The following is a 21,405-nucleotide window of genomic DNA, read 5'->3' as shown; positions in this document are numbered from 1 at the left end:
ATTTTTGCTTTGTATATTTTATCACATTGGATTTTTTTTTTTTTTTTTTTTTTTTTGAGACAGCGTCTCACTCTGTCACCAGGCTGGAGTGCAGTGGTATTATCTCTGCTCACTGCAACCTCTGCCTCCCGGGTTCAAGTGATTCTCCTGCCTCAGCCCCTTGAGTAGCTGGGACTACAGGCGTGCACCAGCAGGGCCAGCTAATTTTTGTATTTTTAGTAGAGACAGAGTTTCACCACGTTGACCAGGATGTGCTCGACCTCGTGATCTGCCCACCTCGGCTTTCCAAAGTGCTGGGATTACAGGTATGAGCCACTGTGCCAGCACACTGGATTTTTTTTTTTAAGATTATAGTCATATGACTGAGCTCTAGCCAGAAATATGTGCATAGCAGTGACATGTGCCAGTTTATGGCGAATGCCATAAAATTTCTCACGTGATTCTCCATGTTCTTTTCCTCTCCATTTGATGCAGTCAAACCACATGTTGAAAATGGCAGAACCACCAGATGGAAAAATCCCAGGTGGGCAGATCCACTTGCTAACTAGAACAACTTTAGGTGAGTAAGATACAAAAATACTTCTATTATGTTTCAGCCATTATGCATTTGGGGTTTGCTATAGTAACAAGCAGAACTTTAATATACTTACCTTTGAGCATCTCAGTCTGGGTCCTGATTTAATACCTATAGGCCCATCGTTCTCACCTTACATTTAACTAGCCATGACTAATCCCTCTGAAAGGCACTGTTTCTTGTAGAAATCAACCCACTATGAACTTCAAGAGATGGTCTTCCTCTCTGGACCTCTCTAGTGAGTGGCTTTGTCTAACATTAATTTGCATTGCTATGATTGTGTCTGAACTTGCCTGGCTCTTATCTTAAATCTTTACTTTCTACCCTACAAAGTTCTGGCTCTGGTCTTCATGAACTTCTTAGAAAAGTAATGGATGTTTATAAACAATAGAATTAGAGTGTATTATTCTATTCTCACATTGCTAGAAAAAATACCTGAGACTGGGTAATTTATAAAGAAAAGATGTTTAATTAGCTCATGATTCTGGAGGCTATACAGGAAGCATGATGCTGGCATTCTGCTCAGCTTCTGAGGATGCCTCAAGAAACTTACAATCATGGCAGAGGGTGAAGAGGGAGCAGGCATATCACATGTCAGATAAGAATCAAGAAAGACAGAGGGGGCGAGGGGGGCAGACCACTTGAGGTCAAGGGTTCGAGATCAGCCTGGCCAACATGGTGAAACCCCATCTCTACTAAAAATTAAAAAATTTGTCAGGCCTGGTGGTGCACACCTGTAATCCCAGCTATTTAGGAGACTGAAGCAGAAGAACTGCTTGAACCCAGGAGTCAGAGATTGCAGTGAGCCAAGATAGCACCACTGTACTCCTGCCTGGGTGACAGAGTGAGACTCCCAACTAAAAAAAAAAAAAAAAAAAAAAAAGAAGGAAGGAATGAAGGAGGGAGGGAGGAGAAATGCAACAGACTTTCAAAAGACCGGATCTTGCAAGAACTCACTCACTACCAAGAAGACAGTACCAAGGGGGATAGTGCTAAACCATTCATGAGAAATCCACCCCCGTGATCAAATCACCTCCCACCAAAACCCACCTCCAACCTTGGGGATTACAATTCAACATGAGATTTGGCAGGGATACAAATCCAAGTCATATCATATGGTCTATAAAAGTGTCCTTTTTCCTAAATTCCCCAGCCAGAAGACAATAGAAAGAAGAATCAAACTCTCCAAGTGTACTTTCAAATGCAGTGCACTTGACAGCACCATCCTCCATCTCTTACTGCAACTGACACTATTATTTAGCCTTGACCTCACCCCCCCAGTCTCTAGCAATTTATGGAACATCTATTACATGCAAGTACTATACCGAGTATCTTATCTTTTTTAGAGTTAATTTTATAATAAACACAGAAGACTGTATTACCCCCACTTTTAAGATATAAAAATTGAGACGCAAAGAGTTGAACTTTAAGGCCACACAACTACAAAAAGAAAGATAGGCTATAACTCAAAAACCTATGCTTTCCAAAACCATATTATATTTCCCATGGTAAGCTTATCCTTTTCCCTAGAGGAAAATACTGTTGTGTCAGTTAGCTTTTTCTAGGAAACAAATCACTGTAAAACACTGTGGCTTAAAACAACCACATGTTTAGCCCATGACACTGTGGGGTGGCAATTTGGTCTGGGCTCAGCTGGGCAGTTCTGCTGGGCTTGGCTGGGCTCACTCATATATATGAGGTTAGCTGATGGATATACAAGCTAGATGGCCTCACCATCATATCTGAGGCCTTAGCCAGGAGAGCCAAAATGACTGACAAGGCAGGGCCTCTCTTCACATGATCTCTCATCCTCCAACAGGCTAGCCAAGGCTTGTTCCCACAGTGGTGGCTGCAGAGTTCCCAAGGGCCCAAGACCATCTAGAAAGGTGAGTACCAAAACACAAGCACTTTTTAATTCACCACCTGTGTCACATTTGCTACTTTTCCATGGGCCAAAGCAATTCACATGACTAACCCCAGTTGCAAAAATCAGGAAATAGACTACCCTTCAAAATTATATTGCAAAAGGGCATTCAGAATGGAATGGGAAGAATATGTGGACATTTTCAATATTTCAGGCAATTTAATTTGTTTTCTTCTAGTATTTTCCTCCATATTGCTAAATAATATTTATATATGGCTACCCCTTAAGTAATTGACTGTAAATACTATCTTCAATTTGTCACAACAATTAAAAATTGAACATTTTTACACTTTTACTTTCTTTTTTTAAATTGCATTTTAGGTTTTGTGGTACATGTGACAAACATGGAAGATTGTTGCATAGGTACACACATGGCAGTGTGATTTGCTCCCTTTCTCCCCATGCTATATCTCCCCAACTCCCCAACCCCCACTGTCCCTCCCCTATTTGCCCCGGAGAGACCCCAGTGTGTGATGCTCCCCTCCCTATGTCCATGTGTTCTCATTGTTCAACACTCACCTATGAGTGAGAACATGCGGTGTTTGATTTTCTGTTCTTGTGTCAGTTTGCTGAGAATGATGGTTTCCAGATTCATCCATGTCCCTACAAACGACATGAACTCATCATTTTTTATGACTGCATAGTATTTTATGGTATATATGTGCCACATTTTCCCTGGCCAGTCTATCATCAATGGGCATTTGGGTTGGTTCCAGATCTTTGCTATTGTAAACAGTGCTGCAATGAACATTCGTGTGCATGTGTCCTTATAGTAGAATGATTTATAATCCTTTGGATATATACCCAGTAATGGGATCGCTGGGTCAAATGGAATTTCTATCTCTAGGTCCTTGAAGAATCACCACACTGTCTTCCGCAATGGTTGAACTAATTTACACTCCCACCAACAGTGTAAAAGGGTTCCTATTTCTCCACATCCTCTCCAGCATCTGTTGTCTCCAGATTTTTTAATGATCACCATTTTAACTGGCATGAGATGGTATCTCAATGTAGTTTTGATTTGCAATTCTCTAATGAGCAGTGATGATGAGCATTTTTTCATGTGTTTGTTGGCCTCATGTATGTCTTCTTTTGAAAAGTGTCTGTTCATATCCTTCGCCCACTTTTGAATGGGCTTGTTTTTTTCTTGTAAATCTGCTTTAGTTCTTTGTAGATTCTGGATATCAGCCCTTTGTCAGATGAGTAGATTGCAAAAATTTTTTCCCATTCTGTTGGTTGCTGATTCACTCTAATGACTGTTTCTTTTGCTGTGCAAAAGCTGTGGAGTTTGATTAGGTCCCACTTGTCTATTTTGGCTTTTGTTGCCAATGCTTTTGGTATTTTGTTTGTGAAGTCCTTGCCTATGCCTATGTCCTGAATGGTTTTGCCTAGATTTTCTTCTAGGGTTTTTATGGTGGTAGGTCTTACGTTTAAGTCTTTAATCCATCTGGAGTTAATTTTAGTGTAAGGTGTCAGGAAGAGGTCCAGTTTCTGCTTTCTGCACATAGCTAGACAGTTTTCCCAACATCATTTATTAAACAAGGAATCCTTTCCCCATTCCTTGTTTTTGTCAGGTTTGTCAAAGATCAGATGGTTGTAGATGAGTGGTGTTGCCTCCAAGGCCTCTGTTCTGCTCCATTGGTCTATATCTCTGTTTTGGTACCAGAACCATGCTGTTTTGATTACCGTAGCCTTGTAAAATTCCCGTATACCTTTCACCCAAATTCCCTAGATGTTAACTTTTTTTACCACACTATTTTATATGTGTTTTTCCCTGAAACCATTTGAGAATAGGTAGCAGACATGATTCCTCTGTACTCCTAAATATTTCTGTGTATATTTATAAAACCATGGCTTAAATAACTACAGCACAATTATGAAAAATCAGGAAATCAACCTTATACTACTACCATCTAGTCTACCTTCTACTGTCCAATATGACATAGATTCACTACATGTGGCTATTTATATTTAAACTAATTAAACATCTAGTTCCTTGGTCACACTAGCCATATTTAAAGTGCTCAGTAGCCACATCTGATCAGCGGTTACATCAGGTAAGGCAGAGAACCTGGCATCACAGACAGTTCTATTAGACAGTTCTAGTTGATATCTTTCAAGCCTTCTTGGGACATAGATATAGATTTACGGAGATGAAATTTATATCTGTTACATGAGGCCACAAGGTAGTAATTATTACCTCCATTTAAAAAAAATAAAAGTAGAGAGTTTATTTGGGCCAAGCTTGTATATTGCAACCCAGGTACACGCATTCAAATTGCCCTGAATATATACTCTGATAACAGCAGTTAAAAATGGAATTTTAAAGGCAAAAAAAAAGGGGGGGTACAGGACGTGTGCTGATACAAAGCTGTTTGTCAAGAAGTCAAGAATTCTTATGGGTATACAGCAATAATATTGATTAGTGATTGGCTGTACATTGTCTAGCTATAGGTTATGGGTTACAGTGTCGGTGGAGCACTATTAGGTTAATTTATAGCTACTTGTAACACTAGCAAGCAGTTTCAAGAGATGAATTATAGAATTGTCAAGAATTCTTATTGGTTCACAGCAATAATATTGATTAGTGATTGGCTGTACATTGTTAAGCTATAGGATATGGGTTACAGTGTCTGGTGGAGCACTGTTAGGTTAATTTCGGTTAATTTATAGCTACTTTTATAGCAAGCAGTTTCAAGCTCAAGGGGCAAGTAGGACATACTTGCTGTCATTTTAGTGTCTCTTTGAACCTAATAATTTAAAAGGACTCAGGCCAGGCCCGGTGGCTGATGCCTGTAATCCCAGAACTTTGGGAGGCCAACGTGGGCAGATCACTCAAGGCCAGGAGTTCAAGACCAGCCTGGCCAATATGGTGAAACCCCATCTCTACCAAAAATACAAAAATTAACCAGGCATGGTGGCACACACCTGTAGTCCCAGCTACTCGAGAGGCTGAGGTAGGACAATCCCTTGAACCTGGGAGGTAGAGGTTGCAGTGAGTGGAGATCATGCCATTATACTCTAGCCTAAGAAACAGAGTGAGACTCTGTCCCCCTCAAAAGGACTCGCATTCCTCAGATAAAGGTTCTTTTCTCATGTCCCCCTTTTGATCAAAAATCTTTCTTTTTGAAAGCATTGATGATGAAAATTTGATTGTCAAGGTGTTCTTTGTTGCCAGGAAAGCTCATTTCCAGGTAACCTGTCATAGTAGAAACATCATGTACATAATGATTATAATTAAAAAGAAAATTTATACCAGAACAAAAGAAAAAACTTTCATTGAGAAGTCAACTAAAAGCACCATAAAGAAAATTAAATCCAGGTATTTCTTTAGAGACTTGTTATAGCCAGGAAGTAATGCAGGATTTAGTCCAAATTGTAGGCAAATAATAAAACTCAAAAACAATGGACAAGGCTTGACTCTACCTGTATCTTTTTTTGAGACAGAGTTTCGCTCTTGTTACCCAGGCTGGAGTGCAATGGCGCGATCTCAGCTCACCGCAACCTCTGCCTTCTGGGTTCAGGCAATTCTCCTCCTGCTTCAGCCTCCTGAGTAGCTGGGACTACAGGCACGCACCACCATGCCCAGCTAATTTTTTGTATTTTTAGTAGAGACGGGGTTTCAACCATGTTGACCAGGATGGTCTCAATCTCTTGACCTCATGATCCACCCGCCCCAGCCTCCCAAAGTGCTGGGATTACAGGCGTGAGCCACCACGCCTGGCCAAATCTACGTCTATTTTTTAGATAGGGTGGCAAAATTAGAAAAGAAAACTGGATCCATGACTGTATAATTCAATTCTTTAAGCAGAGATCTGAACACAAGCTTGATTGTTTTAACACTTCTCTCTTACCATAACATTTTATTTTATATCTTAGTTTGGGTTATCCAGAAGCAGAGCCTGAGACAAGAATTCATGTACATGTGGTTTATTAAGGAAGAGCTTCCAGAAGAAACTAGTAAAGGAATGAGGAAACCAGAACAGGGAAGAAGGAGCCAAAGAAGGTGGTGATTTCAGGCAAACTCCCACCCACAGGCCCATCCTCCAAGGAACTCCAAGGCACAAATTATACCAGAAGGTTTGACCCACCTAGAGATAGGGAGCTAGACCTTCATATAACCACGCCCATTAGTCATTGGCTATGTAAACTTTCAAGTACTTCTGGAAGTCCATTTGTTGTATGGGCAAAGCAATGTTGGTAGCCCAAGAGCCGTCCTCTGATGAAAGCTAATAGTTCACACTGCTAGAATCACAGTGCACACAAGCTGAGGCATGGGGGCACCCTGAACCAGTCAGTAAAAAGTGTCCAAGAACATCTGGCTGCAGGCCTGGCGAAAGCCAGAACAGAATATTCTACCTTATTTTTCTTCTAAAACATCTCTATTTGCCTTTTGTATAAATAAAAGTTGAAAATTGAGCTGATTCAGAATCAATGCTCATTTATTTACCCTGGCCTATTTCCACGAGATACTTTCTTGTGCCTACAGTATCAGTTGAAGAATAATGGGTGGGGTGGGTGGGGCCACCCTTGATAAGGAGCATAAAATCAAAGGGCAGGAACCATGGAAAACAGATTCAGGTTCAGCCTAGTACAAATCAGTTCACTTGTTAGAAGGGGAACTCCTCTGTCAGAGAACTGTCTTCTCTTGCCCTGCAGTCTACCCGGACTGCAGAAATCCACACAGCTTGCTTACAAAAAGTGAGAATCACATTTTGGATACAAGAATGTCTCATATAACGAAAGATGATAAAATCTAGTGGGCCATCGTGCGGAAGCTGGGAAGCCATCAGGAACAAACACAGAGTGCCTTTCCTTTTTCTTCCTTTGTTTCTCTGTACAGTAGTGGGTATCTGCTTCTCTATGCAAACAGACCGAATGGCCTGTTTCAGTTCTGAAGTCCACAAGCTGTGTTGGCTCCAGAAGTAGATCCAGAAGTACAGGTGTCTCATCCTGATTCTTTTATTTAAATTCTTGATCAGGACAGAATCCAATTAGCCCATTTCCCATGTCATGGGTCGACCTCTGATTCAGTCATCAGACCCCAAAAAGAGGATAGAATTGCCTTGCATAAAGCTGGTATCAGGGGCTTGAGCAAGGGTGCAGATTAAGTTAAAGGATATGGCAGATTTTTTTTAATGTCCACAGCAATATTTCTGGTCCTTGGTACTCTTCAGAACTTTGCCAGTCTTCCTTCTGAACAGTGGAGTGTGTGTTTGCTTCTCTTGAATCTAGGCTGAGGCTTTTGATTGCAACACAATATTGCAGACGTGGTGCTAGTTTTTCCAAGGCTGCTAGGTCATTAAAAAGATACAGCTTCTGCCTGGTGTTCCTCTCTCCCTCCCCCAACCTTTTCCTCCTACTCACTCTTGGGAACCCAGCCACCATGCTGTGAGGAAGCTCATGCCATATTACATGAATTACATAGCCATGTTCCCTCCAACAGCCCCATCTAAGATCTCAGCTGACAGCCAGCATCAACCACCAGACATGTAAACAAGGAGCCTCAGATGATTCCAGCTCCAGCATGCAGCCCCTCTAAATGACCTTGAATGAAGCAGAGGTGAGCTGTCACTACAAAATGCTGCCCACATTACAGATTAATAAGCAAAACAGTTGTGCCATTGTTTTTGGTTCTAGCCACTCACTGGAGGGTAATTTGTTTTGCAACCATAGTAATGTCTCAATAAGCTTTGGAGCTTTGGTATTCCCATCTTCTTGACCCTCATTCAATTTGTGACCTTGGAATTTCTGACCCCAGTGTCCTGATTTTCTCTCTGGTCCCCTCACGTCCTATCTACCAAAGCCAAGTGAGCATGATTGCTAGGAATATGTGGAAAAGCAGCCCCTCATTTATTGTTTATTATGTTTTCTATTCCAGTGACGGGGATTTAAGATACTTATTTCCCTCCCAGAACATGCAAGGAAGGAAAAAAACTACCTTGTACATGTTAAGGAAGAGTATAAGGAACAACCAATCATGGAGCTGTTCTACATGGTCAGGTGTGGGCTTTTGAGTTTTTATTTTCATTTGTTGGCATGACGAAATATATAGGGGCGAATCTGAACTCCCCACCAAATAACCTAAGATTCTTTCATATACAATCTTGTCTAGAACCATTTAGATGTACCTCCTTGAATCACTCCCTCTCTGAAGTCTGTGGGTTTATAAAATGCCAGGAACACCTCTTGCACACCTTTTCAAAACTTTATGTATGATCACACTGCAGGAAAGTCAGCAACATTCACTTCATTTCCTTTCTTACTACATTGGCAAGTGATAGCACCTTGGACCTCATTCTATTTTCAAAACATCATTAACTCATTAGACAATTGGTTTTACTTGGGGCTACTATTTCCAAGGAGTCTTTTGGTGGTTTCAGGACAAATATTTCTCTAGGAGCAGACTGCTTTGTCCAGTGCAATGATTCTCAACGTGGGGCCTCTGGATCAGCAGCATCAGTATCACTTGAGAACTTGGTAGAAATTGAAATTTTGGGGCCTGGCACAGTGGCTCACACCTGTAATCCCAGCACTTTGCAAGACTATGATGGGAGGATTGCTTGAGACCAGGAGCTTGAGACCAGCCTGGGCAATATAGCAAGACCCCATTCCTACAAATTTTTTTTAATTAGCCATGTGTGGTGGCACTCACCTGTAGTCCCAGCTACTCAGGAGGCTGAGGTGGGAGGATCGCTTGAGCCCAGGGGGTCAAGGCTGCAGTGAGCCGGGGTCACACCACTGCACTTCAGCCTGGATGGCAGAGAACTCATCTCAAAAAAAAAAAAAGAAAAGAAAATTCTTGGACCTATTTAGACATACTATATCAGAAACTCAGGAACAGGCTTAGCAATCTGTGTTTTCACAAGCCCTCAAGGTGATTCTGATGCACGTTAGCCTTCGAGAACCACTAATCTAGTTAGATCCAATAGAAATCACATCAGTGACTCCTAAGAGAGAACAGAATTGTTAAATAGGTAGAAAATTCTAACAAGGTAATTGAACAGGCAAGAAGAGAACTGTTAGGCATCAAGGAGATAGCAACTGTAGGCAGCAGCTCCTGGAGCAAAGGGAAGAGATTGGAATCATTCAACTTACATTCTCAGAGGAGAGGAGAGCCCCGCAGAGCTGAAAAGATGCCACTGAGAAGGAGCTCAGCGGGTGCTGTTCTCAAGACTCACAGTTACTCCTGCAAGCTGGAGCCAGGCATCTGGGCAGCTGGTGCTGGTGCTGGTGCTGGTGCTGGTGCTGGTGTCTCCAAGGGAACGTGATCATGCTGGTTCTGTGAGTGCTGAATACACTGCAAACCAGAACCACCTGCTGCTACGAGAACTAAACGAGGCTTCCTCAGAGAACAAACATTGCTCAGGTGACACAGGAAGGCACTGCTCTTTCCTCCAACCTTGCAGTTTCAGTCTAGCACCTTCTATTGACAGCCGCTGGCAGGGCTGAGACAGAATTAACTGTTTGCCCAAGCGGCCCCCAGAGTCATAGAACAGGATATACGAGGGAGGGTTTAAAGTTGAAAAACAACAGCTTAATAACTGGCAAAGTTATTTGGAGCTGTTATTTCCAAGGTATCTTTTTGTTTGTTTGTTTGTTTTTTGAGACGGAGTTTCGCTCTTGTTACCCAGGCTGGAGTGCAATGGCGGGACCTCAGCTCACCGCAACCTCCGCCTCCTGGGTTCAGGCAATTCTCCTGCCTCAGCCTCCTGAGTAGCTGGGATTACAGGCACACGCCACCGTGCCCAGCTAATTTTTTTTGCATTTTTAATAGAGACGGGGTTTCACCATGTTGACCAGGATGGTCTCGATCTATTGACCTCGTGATCCACCTGCCTCGGCCTCCCAAAGTGCTGGGATTACAGGCTTGAGCCACCGCGCCCGGCCTTCCAAGTTATCTTATATGGTCTCAGAACAAATTCCCTTTTGGGACAAGCCACCCTCTGCCTAGAAATGTGACACCCAGAGTACATTGAGTGGTTTGTAGTGGCTTATTCACAGGAAAGGGCTCCTTCAGATAACAAAATACACTTTCATTATCCTCTTCTTATGGTGAAATGGTGAATTCTTTTCCACACTGCAAAGCATGAAAGCCAAGGAAGAAAGAATGAAATGGGATTGCTGAATGAGCAGGGATTTGGGGTGAGGAGAAGGAACTGAAGGTTAATGGTGTCTCAGAGTGTTAGTTTGTTTAGAGAGCGAAACATTCCCTGTCTTCCTGCAACATTAACGTTCCCAGGAAGCGACAACTCTTTGCATTTCACAGAGCTGGTTGGGTCCAGTAAGCATACTCTTAGGCTACTTCAGAAAGCTGTCTCCTGTGCTTAAAGAAAAAAGAAAAGAAAAGAAACTCACACGTCCTTGTGGCCTCCTCTGACAGCTGGCAGCAACACCTCTAGTTCAGGTTGTTGATGCCTGCACCAGTACCTGTCAGTTCCCCCATCACTTTGAACTACATTCCTTCCTTCCGCCATCTGGCTCTTATAGGAAACGAGATGATGCTTAATGGAGAAAAGAACATGCACAACTTTCAATGAAATTGAAATGAAATTTTGAGGGGAAGAAAGTAAATTACCTACCAGGCAATGGAGAACAATGAGGGCTTTTTCATGAAGGTCACAGACATCCATAATACTTTCATATTTCTCAATCAGCCCCAACCCATGCCTCTACCACATGACCTCAGCAAACACCAAGAAGAATATTTTGAAAAGCCCAAGTAATAAAATACTTCTTTACAGAAAGAAAATGAAGGTTAAAAAAGAGGTTATACTGTGTGCTAGACCTTAAGCCATCTGTCCTTGGTAGTACCTAGAACTCCAGCTTTTTCTCGGAATGTTTGAGAGCAATGCCTTTTCTAAATCCTAACTCTAAAACTTGTCTTGGATGCATTTGATTTCATATAGAACAACTGCTTTGCCTCAGTTCACATCCAGCTCTGAATCAAAACGAATTTAAAAGATTTATCACAAGATAACACTACTTCTCCTAACTTGCCTCTTTCTACAAAGGTCAGACGTAAGTTTCAACATATCATCCAACTTTGGAAAGCTTCCTAGGGAGTAAAAGATAAGATGCAAACTCCTCCTAGCGTTCAATGTCACCCACAGTCTGGTCACATCTTCTCACTATCTTCAACCCTCTGTCACCTAACCATGTACAAGTTTATGTTCATAAGCTTCCTTTCAATGTATACATTCCATTTCTTTATCAAAATGCTACTCAACCTTCAAGGCCTACCCCTTCGATGAGTCCTTCTCCAACTGAAGCAGCCTGTCTCCGGCCTTTTCTCTCTTCTGCACTACCTAGTATCAACTAACTCTGATGATGATTGGCACTTCATCCTAGAATGGCCATGTGGTCCTGTTGTTCCGTCTTTGCTCTTCAGCGAGAATTATATCAAAATATAAGAACTGAGTTTTATACAGCTGCCTTAGCACCTAGTATATTTTAAATGGGAGCATAAATATGAATGCATATGCCAGAGTTCTTGGTTGAGAACAACAAAAACTGGCAGCAACAAAAAATACAAGGTTACCTAGTAGTCTAACAAAAGATACGCAAGTACTTTAGATAAGTCGTTTATTGAAGGGCATCAATAAATAAGTTTCATAAGAAAAGCAATATACCATGTTCATAGATGAAAAAATTGCAAAAACGTCAAACTGCAAATTAAAATTTAAATGTAATTTCAATGAAAATGTCTACCCAGTTTTTCATGAATCTTCAAAATCAGGTGATAAAATCTATAAGGGAAAGCAAAGCCCCAACAATAGTCCATTTTAGGGCCAGGAGTGGTGGCTCACGCCTGTAATCCCAGCACTTTGGGAGGCCGATGCAGGTGGATCATCTTAGGTCAGGAGCTCAAGACCAACCTGGCCAAAGTGGCAAAACTCCATCTCTACTAAAAATATATAAATTAGCCAAGCATGGTGGCAGGTGCCTGTAACCTCATCTACTCAGAAGACTAAGGCAGGAGAATCACTTGAACCGAGGAGGTGTAAGTTACAGTGAGCCGATGTTGTGCCACTGCACTCCAGCCTAGGTGACAGAGCAAAACTCTATCGCAAAAAAAAAAAAAAAGCCCATTTTAAAAGAGAAGAATGAAGATGAATACAGAAACTCATTCTACCAAATGTTAAATATGTTTGTGTATAGCAATAGTGATGAAGGCGGTATGGTATTGGCACACGGCTAAAGAAAGGTCAATAGAACAGAATAGAGACCCTTGAGACAGTCACATCCATACATGAAACTGTGGCAGGTAACAGAAGAGGCACCACAGATTATTGAGAAAACAATGGACTATGTACGAATGTGGCTGCGGAGATAGCTTGTTAGACTGCTGTCCTTGCTTTATATCATACAGAAAAATCTATTCCAGGTAGTCTAAGGGCTCAATGATGACAATCCAAGAGAACTGCTTTATGGTTTGAAGGTAATAAAGATTTTCCTGACAATATGTAAAACACACACACACACACACACACACACACACATTACAAAAGTGGAGATGAATACATTCAACTACATTAAAATTTAACATTTTTATATATCAGATACCATTTTAAAATGAAAAAGTCAAGTCATACACTGAAAAAATATATTGGCAATGCTTGTAATAATAAAGAATCACTCTCCAGAAAGTTTGAATAACTTCCAGAAACCTGTAAGAAAAAACAACCCATAAGAAAAAAAATGAACAAAACACGAGATTCACTGAAGAGGAAATTCAAACGTCCAACAAATAACTTCTATAAAGGTAATCCATTTTACAAGTAATCAGATGTACAGAGTGGAACAAAATACCATTTCTCATTCATCAAAAACTGGTAAGAAAAATGGTTAAGTATGATAATAGCATTAGAAGAATATGAAACAATAAGAAACAGAATTGTTAACACAGTGGGAGGGATGTAAATGGATGCAACCATTGGGAAGAACCATTTGGCAGCAACTGATATATTTGAAGGTAATTGCATACAACAACCTAAAATTCTGCTCTGGGGAATACACCCCAGGTAAAATTCCTGGGCACTGCTAATGCTGCTTCGCTGCTTCGAGGGGCAAGTTACTAAAGATTACCTAGGGTAGTAGTGGACTGATAACTCCCCTTTCTCAATAGAAGTAACATATGAGCTAGAAGCTCAACTAAATGTCCACTTAACACCTCAAGGTCTTTAAAAAGAACTCTACCACCAAGTATTCATTCCAATTGTTCTCAAAAAAATAAGGCACTTAAAAATGACAGTAATTTTGATTTTTAAATAGTGAGTAATTGCATCCAATAGTGTTCTGTGTCTTCAGTAGCCACTCAGCACCTCACTATCAAAACACAGAGATTTAAATGGACTTAATTTCCAAGAATAAAATACCATAAAAGTGTTTTTTACCTTGTTAACTATGATCCAACTGAGAGGTTACCCCACGTAAATTTTAACACCAAGGAAAAGGATCGTCTTTGAATTAAAATATCATCATGTCAACAATTTTAAATCTGTGTCTCACCTGAACATCCTGGTAAATAAAAACAGGTTTTCAAGAATTAAACAGGCTGAGCTTTTGACATGAAATGCTTAGAGACCAGGGCAATTTAGGTTCCACTTTTACAGCCAAAGTGGATTAATTATTCTGTCCACTTTATACCAAGAAAGAGAAGCAGAGGCAACTGCAAAAGGAAAACTAGGCAAGATTTCCAACAAGGGGCCTATCTTTTGTCCTTTGCTTTTAGTGGTTTCCAATGTGACCTATTAAAGGTATACTCTCGGCCCCAAACAAGGGGAAAGAAACTATAGCTTTGTATTCTCAACTCATGTATCTTCGCTTGCAATCTTGCATTCAATTTCAGTGTAACATGAAGAGGCCTATTCTTTTACAAAAAGTTCCCTCTTCCCACCAGGCTTGTTTGTTATTTTATGTGTTTCTGCATCATTTGTAGGCTTCGCTTTGATCTGCATTCCTCCTGGATGTGGGGTTTCCTTTTCAGCTACCAAAAGGAAAGCTGGTCTGTTTGAAAATCTGTTTATTTGGATTTTTTGCTAGCCTCAAGTTCCTATCTTTATCAGGATGCGCAGAGCTCCATCTCTGCCAACCTCCGACATCACTAGTTTTCCCTCAGGAAAAGGCACCTTAGAAAAAATACAACTTGCCCATCTGTATTTGGAATATTCTGGGAAAAAGGTTTTAGAGGGTTCAGTTTAAAACTTTAGGAGAAGTGATTTTTTTTACCAGACACATTTAAGCAGCAGTGGCTCTTTCATGTTTAGACTGAGAAAAAATTGTTTCCTCTCTCAATATTTGTCAGAAATTTTCTCAGCAAGCAATTGCTTACTTGCATGCATTGCCAACTGCATCCGTATTTAACTGAAAGTATCCGCACCTTTCAGAGAGAAAGGAAACACGGGTCTGTGTGGCATCCCTCTCCCCATCTAGGCCAGCATGATACTGTGGATCTGGGGAAAAAGAAGGCCCAAAACAGCGTGTACAAGTGACAATATCACACTATCACTGTGTCTAGAACATTTCCCTTTTAAAAGAAAAGTTGACTGGGTCGGTGGCTCACACCTATAATCCCATCACTTTGGGAAGCCAAGGTGGGTGGATCAACTGAGGTTAGGAGTTTGAGACCATCCTGGACAACATGGTGAAACCTCCATCTCTACTAAAAATACGAAAATTAGCTGGGTGTGGTGGTACATGCCTGTAATCCCAGCTACTATGGAGGCTGAGGCAGGAGAATCACTTGAACCTAGGAGGCAGAGGTTGCAGTGAGCTGAGATCATGCCACTGCACTCCAGCCTGGGCAACAGAGCAAGACTCCATCTCAAAAAAAAAAAAAAAAAATTTAAAGAAAAGTCAACATTCCTCCAATAGAAATGTAAGAATAAGATAAGGAAGATTTAGAAAGAAAAGTCAACACTTGATTCAGGGGTGGCTCCTAGGTTGCAGCTAGCATCCCAGCTCTGATTGCTGGGCAATGGCTGCATGAAGAATGTCAAGCATATCAGGACTCCTTGGGTAAAAGGATTCATGGTCAAGTGTTAGGGACACCTTTCATGGCATGAAAGTGTGTATCGCACACAGGGTGGGATCAACTGAATGCATCTAAAGGCCTGTTGCCAGTACTGTATAACCATGTTTAATGTGTGTGTCTCAAGGATGAGGTGGATTGCTTGTTGGGCACAGGGTCATGGGTTCTTTAAACCAACCCATAGTCTACAATGTATTACCTATAAGTATATTGGCTCCAGACCAACTCTTCTTCCTAGGAATAGTCCTTCTTAGGAAGACTGAAACCGTCTATAGACAAAACATAGGGAGGAAATAAAAAGGCTCTCTGAATGGAGAAGACAGGAGACATTCTCTCACATCCTCCGAATGCTTCTTTGAGGGAGAAACAGGATGTGTTCCCCAAGGACCTCACGATACAGTCAACCTCATGGGACGGCAGTGCCCGGGACCCTCTCTTTGGAGGGTTAGCCAGAAGGATTCAATCCAGGAATCCAAACAAACTTAGGAAAACAATAGGCAGGACCAGGAAGGAATGGGAATTATTTGTCTGTTTTTAATAGAATCCTGTCTTCATATTGTAGCTTTGCTCTAGGAAAAAAAAAAATCACAGCTTTCTTTAAAGTTAAACATGAATGGTTTCTGCCTTCAAAAGATAGAGATCAAAATAAACTCCAGTTGTTATCTAAGAACCACCTCTTTTGCAAGGACACCAGGCCTCACTCAATTTAGGCTGCCTTGGGACAGGTGGCAAGTCCATAGAACGGAATTAGTTAGATAAGGCAAACCCCAAATAGGAATTAAGATGGACTTGTCTACACCAAACTCTGGGCTGCTCCAATTTTGCAGTTTGGCCATCCACAGGGAGACCTTTGAGTCTCTGAGAACCAACAGGACCTTTCACCCACTTCGGTTACCAAACCCCACAAGTCCACATGTTGGAAGAAATCAGGACTATTGTTAACCCAGAGGGTTTTGTTTTGGAAGAACATTTAGATTGCATTATAGTCCTTTTAAAAAGGCAGTTCTAGCATACATGTTATAAGTGCTATTTGTGAGGTAGGGCAAACCAAATTGAGGATTTCATCCTGGCAGATCAGGAAGAAACAAAAAATCCCTTGTGTAAAGTTTTGGTTTTGAGACTCAAACTTCAAAGGAAGCTCAGCAGAACAAACAAATTGTCAAAAAGATGATTGTCTTCTTTCTCAAAAATTCCCCAGGTGCAAAGAAAAAAAAGGAGACATTGGCATACAGAATACAGACTTTAAATAACTTACAAAATTTTGTAGCACACCTCACCCTCATCTTACACCTTCATGCCTCTTAAGCACACTTGGGACACAATATACGATGGTGGTTCTGCTTAGAAGAACATGGGCATTATAGACTCAGTTTTCCATAAAAGCTCTTCCAAAAGGACCAATATTTGAGTCTTATTTTAAAACCTCCACTGAGAAGCCCCCATCTGAGACCAGAATCCCAACTAACATGCCCTGGAGAATTTACTAAAGTTAATTCCCTCCCCTAGGAGATAAGCAAAGGCACACACTCAAGAATCCTGAAGGCAGCAAGGGACGGGGCTGGGGGTGGTCAGATCAAAGCCCACTCAAAGTGTGGACCTCAGACCAGCAGCTGCAGCATCACCTGGGAGCTTGCTAAAAGGCAAACGCTCCAGCCCCAACCAGACTTGCTGAATCAGACTCTTGGTAGCGGGAGGGATGCAAATCTGTTTAACAACTTCTTGGTGATTCTTAATGGAGACTTCATTGTGACAAGCACTGAGCTAGAGGGATCATAGGGAACTACCTTGTAGCTCTCTGAGAGGTCAGCCCCAGAAGGACTTTGAAAACAGCAGGAAGGACATTGAGGGAGTATAATTAGAAGAGAGTGGGTGCCTAGGACCTTGGAATGAAAAGGGAAATTGGCAATCATCACCTGTGCCTTGGTCTGAGGCCATAAAACCAACAAGTATACATTACCTTTGATCTTGGGAGGAACATCAGACTCTTCCTGCCACCCTTCTCATTTTTCCTGCCATGCAAAGGAAGAGGAGCCTATATTTAGGAGAAGCTTAATAAATATTGTCTGCCAGGGAATTGAGATTTTCATGGGGGTTCAAGGGCTGCAAAACCTAAAAACGGTCTCAAATGAGAGTGGGCTCTTCACTAATCTAAGACCATCTCAACTTCACCCTCAGCAGCCCCTTCAACTCTATGGCTTATGACATACTAGCAACCTCTCACACATACACCAGTGCTTTCTTTCTCCTCACTCAGCTCAGTCCTCTTTCTCAGGTGCATCCACTCAAGCCCAGGACTCAGCTCTCTGTCACTGAGTGCGGCCTGGCTGTCCACCCACACTATTCTCTCATGCAGAGTCAAGCTTCATCCAAGAGTCAGTGTTACAGCTACTCAAGAGGCTTTCATTTCAACTCGTATCAACTCAAGTTTTTAACTGAGCAACTATTATATATAATAGTTGCTGCCTCACTCCCTGGTTCAATTCTACCTCCCCTCCTCTGAAAATGCCATGCAAGTGTAGATTTGGTCACAGAAAAATAAAGCCTTTGAGAGATCAAATGTTCCAACCATAAAGTAACAGCTCCTTTGGCCTTAGTTTGTGGAGTATTCTTACGACTTTTCGTTCCTACTCTGTTCATTCAGAACAAACTTCACTCACTTCTCACTCCCCTGTACCCCTTGGTTGAGGCTGATGGTTCTACACCAAACCAGTGATGACTATGCTGAAGATAATGGCAATGGGAACTCAGACATGTGGAGAGCTCACCATGTGCCAGGCATTGAACTAAGCATTCTACATACATTATTTAAGTTTCCCAGCCACCCTATAAGAAAGGGACTATTAGTTCTACTCTATGGATGGGGAAACTCAGGTTTAGTTACTTAACTAAGGATAGTTAAGTAATTTGCCCAAGATTCCAGGGCTAATCAGTAGCAGAGCTGGAACTTTCACCCAAGTTTATCTGACATTTATTCTTTATGCTTTCTTGCCTCCGTATTTATAAGGAAATAATGTGCAAGTGATTTTAACCTGTAAAGCACTATCCACAAGAAATGCATTTTTCTAAAAACTCTCCTCTTTCTGGTGCCTCCATTACTCAACCATATTTCCCACTTGACAGGAGTCAGTGTGGCATTTTCTCAGTTTCTCTCTCACACAACCCCAGATTCCAGTCGTATGTTCTGCAGCTTCCTCTCACCTAACTTTCCTGGACCATTTCACCATGAGACACACATTGGATGGGTCCTCTGTGAAAGAGAAGGCTCTGGTAAAGTCATTAATTCATTCACTTGCTTAGTGCATGGTTTGTTTAGCTAGAACATCAGGATTTAACCTTAGCTACACATTGGAAGATTTAAATAGTCTCAGTGCCCGGGCTGTAACCTAGACCAATTAAATCAGGATCTCTGGGGGTGGGGTCCAGGCATCAATAATGTTTAAAGTTCCCTGGGTGATTCCAGTGTACAGCTAAGGTTGTGCATGTTGACTACGGGTTTAATATCCCTGCTACTGCTCTGATATTTTTTTCATGTACTCTGTGATTACAAAGCCCTTTGGGATAGACCTTACATTTGTGTTTCTCCAGTATGCCTCATGGACCAGCCTATATTTAGGAAAAGTTTAATAAATATTGCCTGCCAGGGAATTGAGATTTTCATGGGGGTTCTTAAAATAATTTTTTTTGTGTGTAAGGAAGTCACCCTTAATTAGCCATCTGGGATCATTTATTCTCCGAATACTGTTTGGGTCCTGAAACAAGCCAGAAGAAATGTATTCTCTGGATATGGATGAAACTGCCCATACTCTTTTGCTTTCTCTGTAACTGGTGGAACTGTGGAATGCTTATGGGGAGTCTTCTCCAAGCCTAAAAACACCTGAGAAGGTCAGAGAGCATGTTGCCAGTGATGCATATCAATGAGTCCTGCAATAAAAAAGAGTAGACTCAACGCTCATTCTGGATATAGCTTTACAGTATCTTATGTCCAAATGTCTTAAAATCAAAGAACTTAGCTATAAGGTCTCATATTTCTTGGTGGCAAGAGAGAGAACTAAAATACGTGGCCATGATTGGCAACGGGGTAAAATGGTTGTAGAGTTTTCTTTTGCCATGTGTAGGATAAAATATAAAAAATCCAGTAGATGTTTCAGCTGAGTGATACATAGGCAAAAATCCCCTCCACCCTCTTGAACCATCTCTAATTTACCTCTGCTCTTTTGCTCTGTTTTCCAAAGTGAATGCACCTTCAAAGAAAACCCAATTGTGACTTTTCCTTGAATATTTTATTTTGACCACTTTCAAACAGGGGTTATGAGTGGAAGCTTCCAGATTAGGGAAGAGTCAGTTTTCTAAATAGAATGTCAAATCATGTGACACCTTTCATCTGCTTTCCAACACATGAAGTAAGCCCAGGTTTACCTCAGCCGACCACACCTCAGCGAGAGAGAGCGAAGAGGATTTTCAACAGGATTAAATGATATGAATAGCATTCAGGTTTCCACTGGGGGCAGAGCTGGGGGCGGGGTGCTGCCACAGCAGCTGCTCAGAAAAGAGAATAAAGGATTTTCTGGAGCTTTGCGACTCCGTGTATCTGCTGAGGATTGATCTGAGAGCCTTTCTTATCCTCCTTTTGGTGGGAGGGGAGGGGCTTCTTTTCAAAGTCACATTATCTGACAACAAAGCCTAAACCAGGAGGGTGGTGTTTTGGGGCTTGCACACTTGCTGGGGAAAGAGGTGGGCTCAAAGGCTTCTTCAAGGAGGAGGCGTGCAAGGGCCCTAACAGATGGGCCTGAAGGCTGGGAAGGACTGGGGGAGGTAAGCCCAGGCTTGCTGGTTTTCCTAAAACCTCTGACCTCAGTCTTCTCCCAGGTGGCTGCTGCTCTGACAGCGATCTCACTGAAATCCCTGCAGTGAAGGGTGTGTGTGTCTGGGCACTGGTGGGAGTGTGTGTGTGGGTCGTGCAGCTCAGAAAGACCATTCATCCATTGCTGGGGAGAGTGCGAAATGCTGCAGCTACCATGGAAAACAGTTTAGCAGTTTCCCAAAAAGTGAAATGTACACTTCCCATATGATGCAGCAATCCCCATCCTGGATATTTACCTAAGAAAAGTTAAAAGCTTTGTTCACACAAAAACCTGCACTCAAATGTATAGCATCTCTATTCATAACCAATGAGAAACAAAGCAACCCAAAGCTCTCTCAACTGGCGATTCCATCCCTGTATGGACTATTACTCAGCAACAGAAAAGGATCCAACTTTGAAGGCACACTGCAATGTGGATGAATCACAAATACACAATGCTAAGTGAAAGAAGTCACACTCGAAAGGCTGCATACTGTTGAGTAACATCCATGGAACATTCTAGAAAAGGCCAAACAATAGGCACAGGAGAAGCGAATGAAGGCTAAAGGGTCTTGAGGAGTGATAGGGGACTTGAGGAGTGATAGAAATGTTCTGTGTCTTGATCATGGGGGTGATTACATGACTGCATGCATTTGTCAAAGTTCATAGAGCTGTATACCCACAAGAGTGAATTTCACCATATGCAAATAAGGAAAATAAAACAGCAACAGGTATGCCATGAAAGGTATGAGGAGGGATTTTAAAGCCCCTGGCCCTCCTAGCTGGTTTCACTGTAATTCCACACTCCCTTTTCCGGTAGGTAGTAATTGAGTGGATTGTTCTAGATTCCCATCACATGCTGCTGCAGTTGGTGAACAGGTAACCATATTCTCTAGTTGGTTCCCAGGCAGTCCCAATTCATTTTTCCTCAGCTCAACCTCCTTTTTCTCAAGAAGAATATATGGCCTTTGGCATTCTTTCTTGGGCTCATTTATTTAATATAAACTTCCCTTTGGTTCCCTCTTCCAGTTCTT

General features: G+C 41.7%; 1 long non-coding RNA gene across 1 annotated transcript; it reads left to right on the top strand.

Annotated features, from left to right (window-relative positions):
• The first annotated feature begins 471 nt into the window (after positions 1 to 471).
• On the top strand, positions 472 to 8,079 carry LOC118153564 (uncharacterized). Its single transcript, XR_004742793.2, has 3 exons — positions 472 to 559; positions 2,394 to 2,460; positions 7,945 to 8,079. It is a non-coding gene; the product is annotated as an uncharacterized LOC118153564 (long non-coding RNA).
• Positions 8,080 to 21,405: the final 13,326 nt, after the last annotated feature.

This window comes from Callithrix jacchus, chromosome 5 (genome assembly GCF_049354715.1).
Source record: "Callithrix jacchus isolate 240 chromosome 5, calJac240_pri, whole genome shotgun sequence".
In the NCBI taxonomy this organism is placed as follows: Eukaryota; Metazoa; Chordata; class Mammalia; order Primates; family Cebidae; genus Callithrix; species Callithrix jacchus.
The sequence above is the reverse complement of the archived record's forward strand: the minus strand, read 5'-3'. Positions and strand labels throughout refer to the sequence as shown.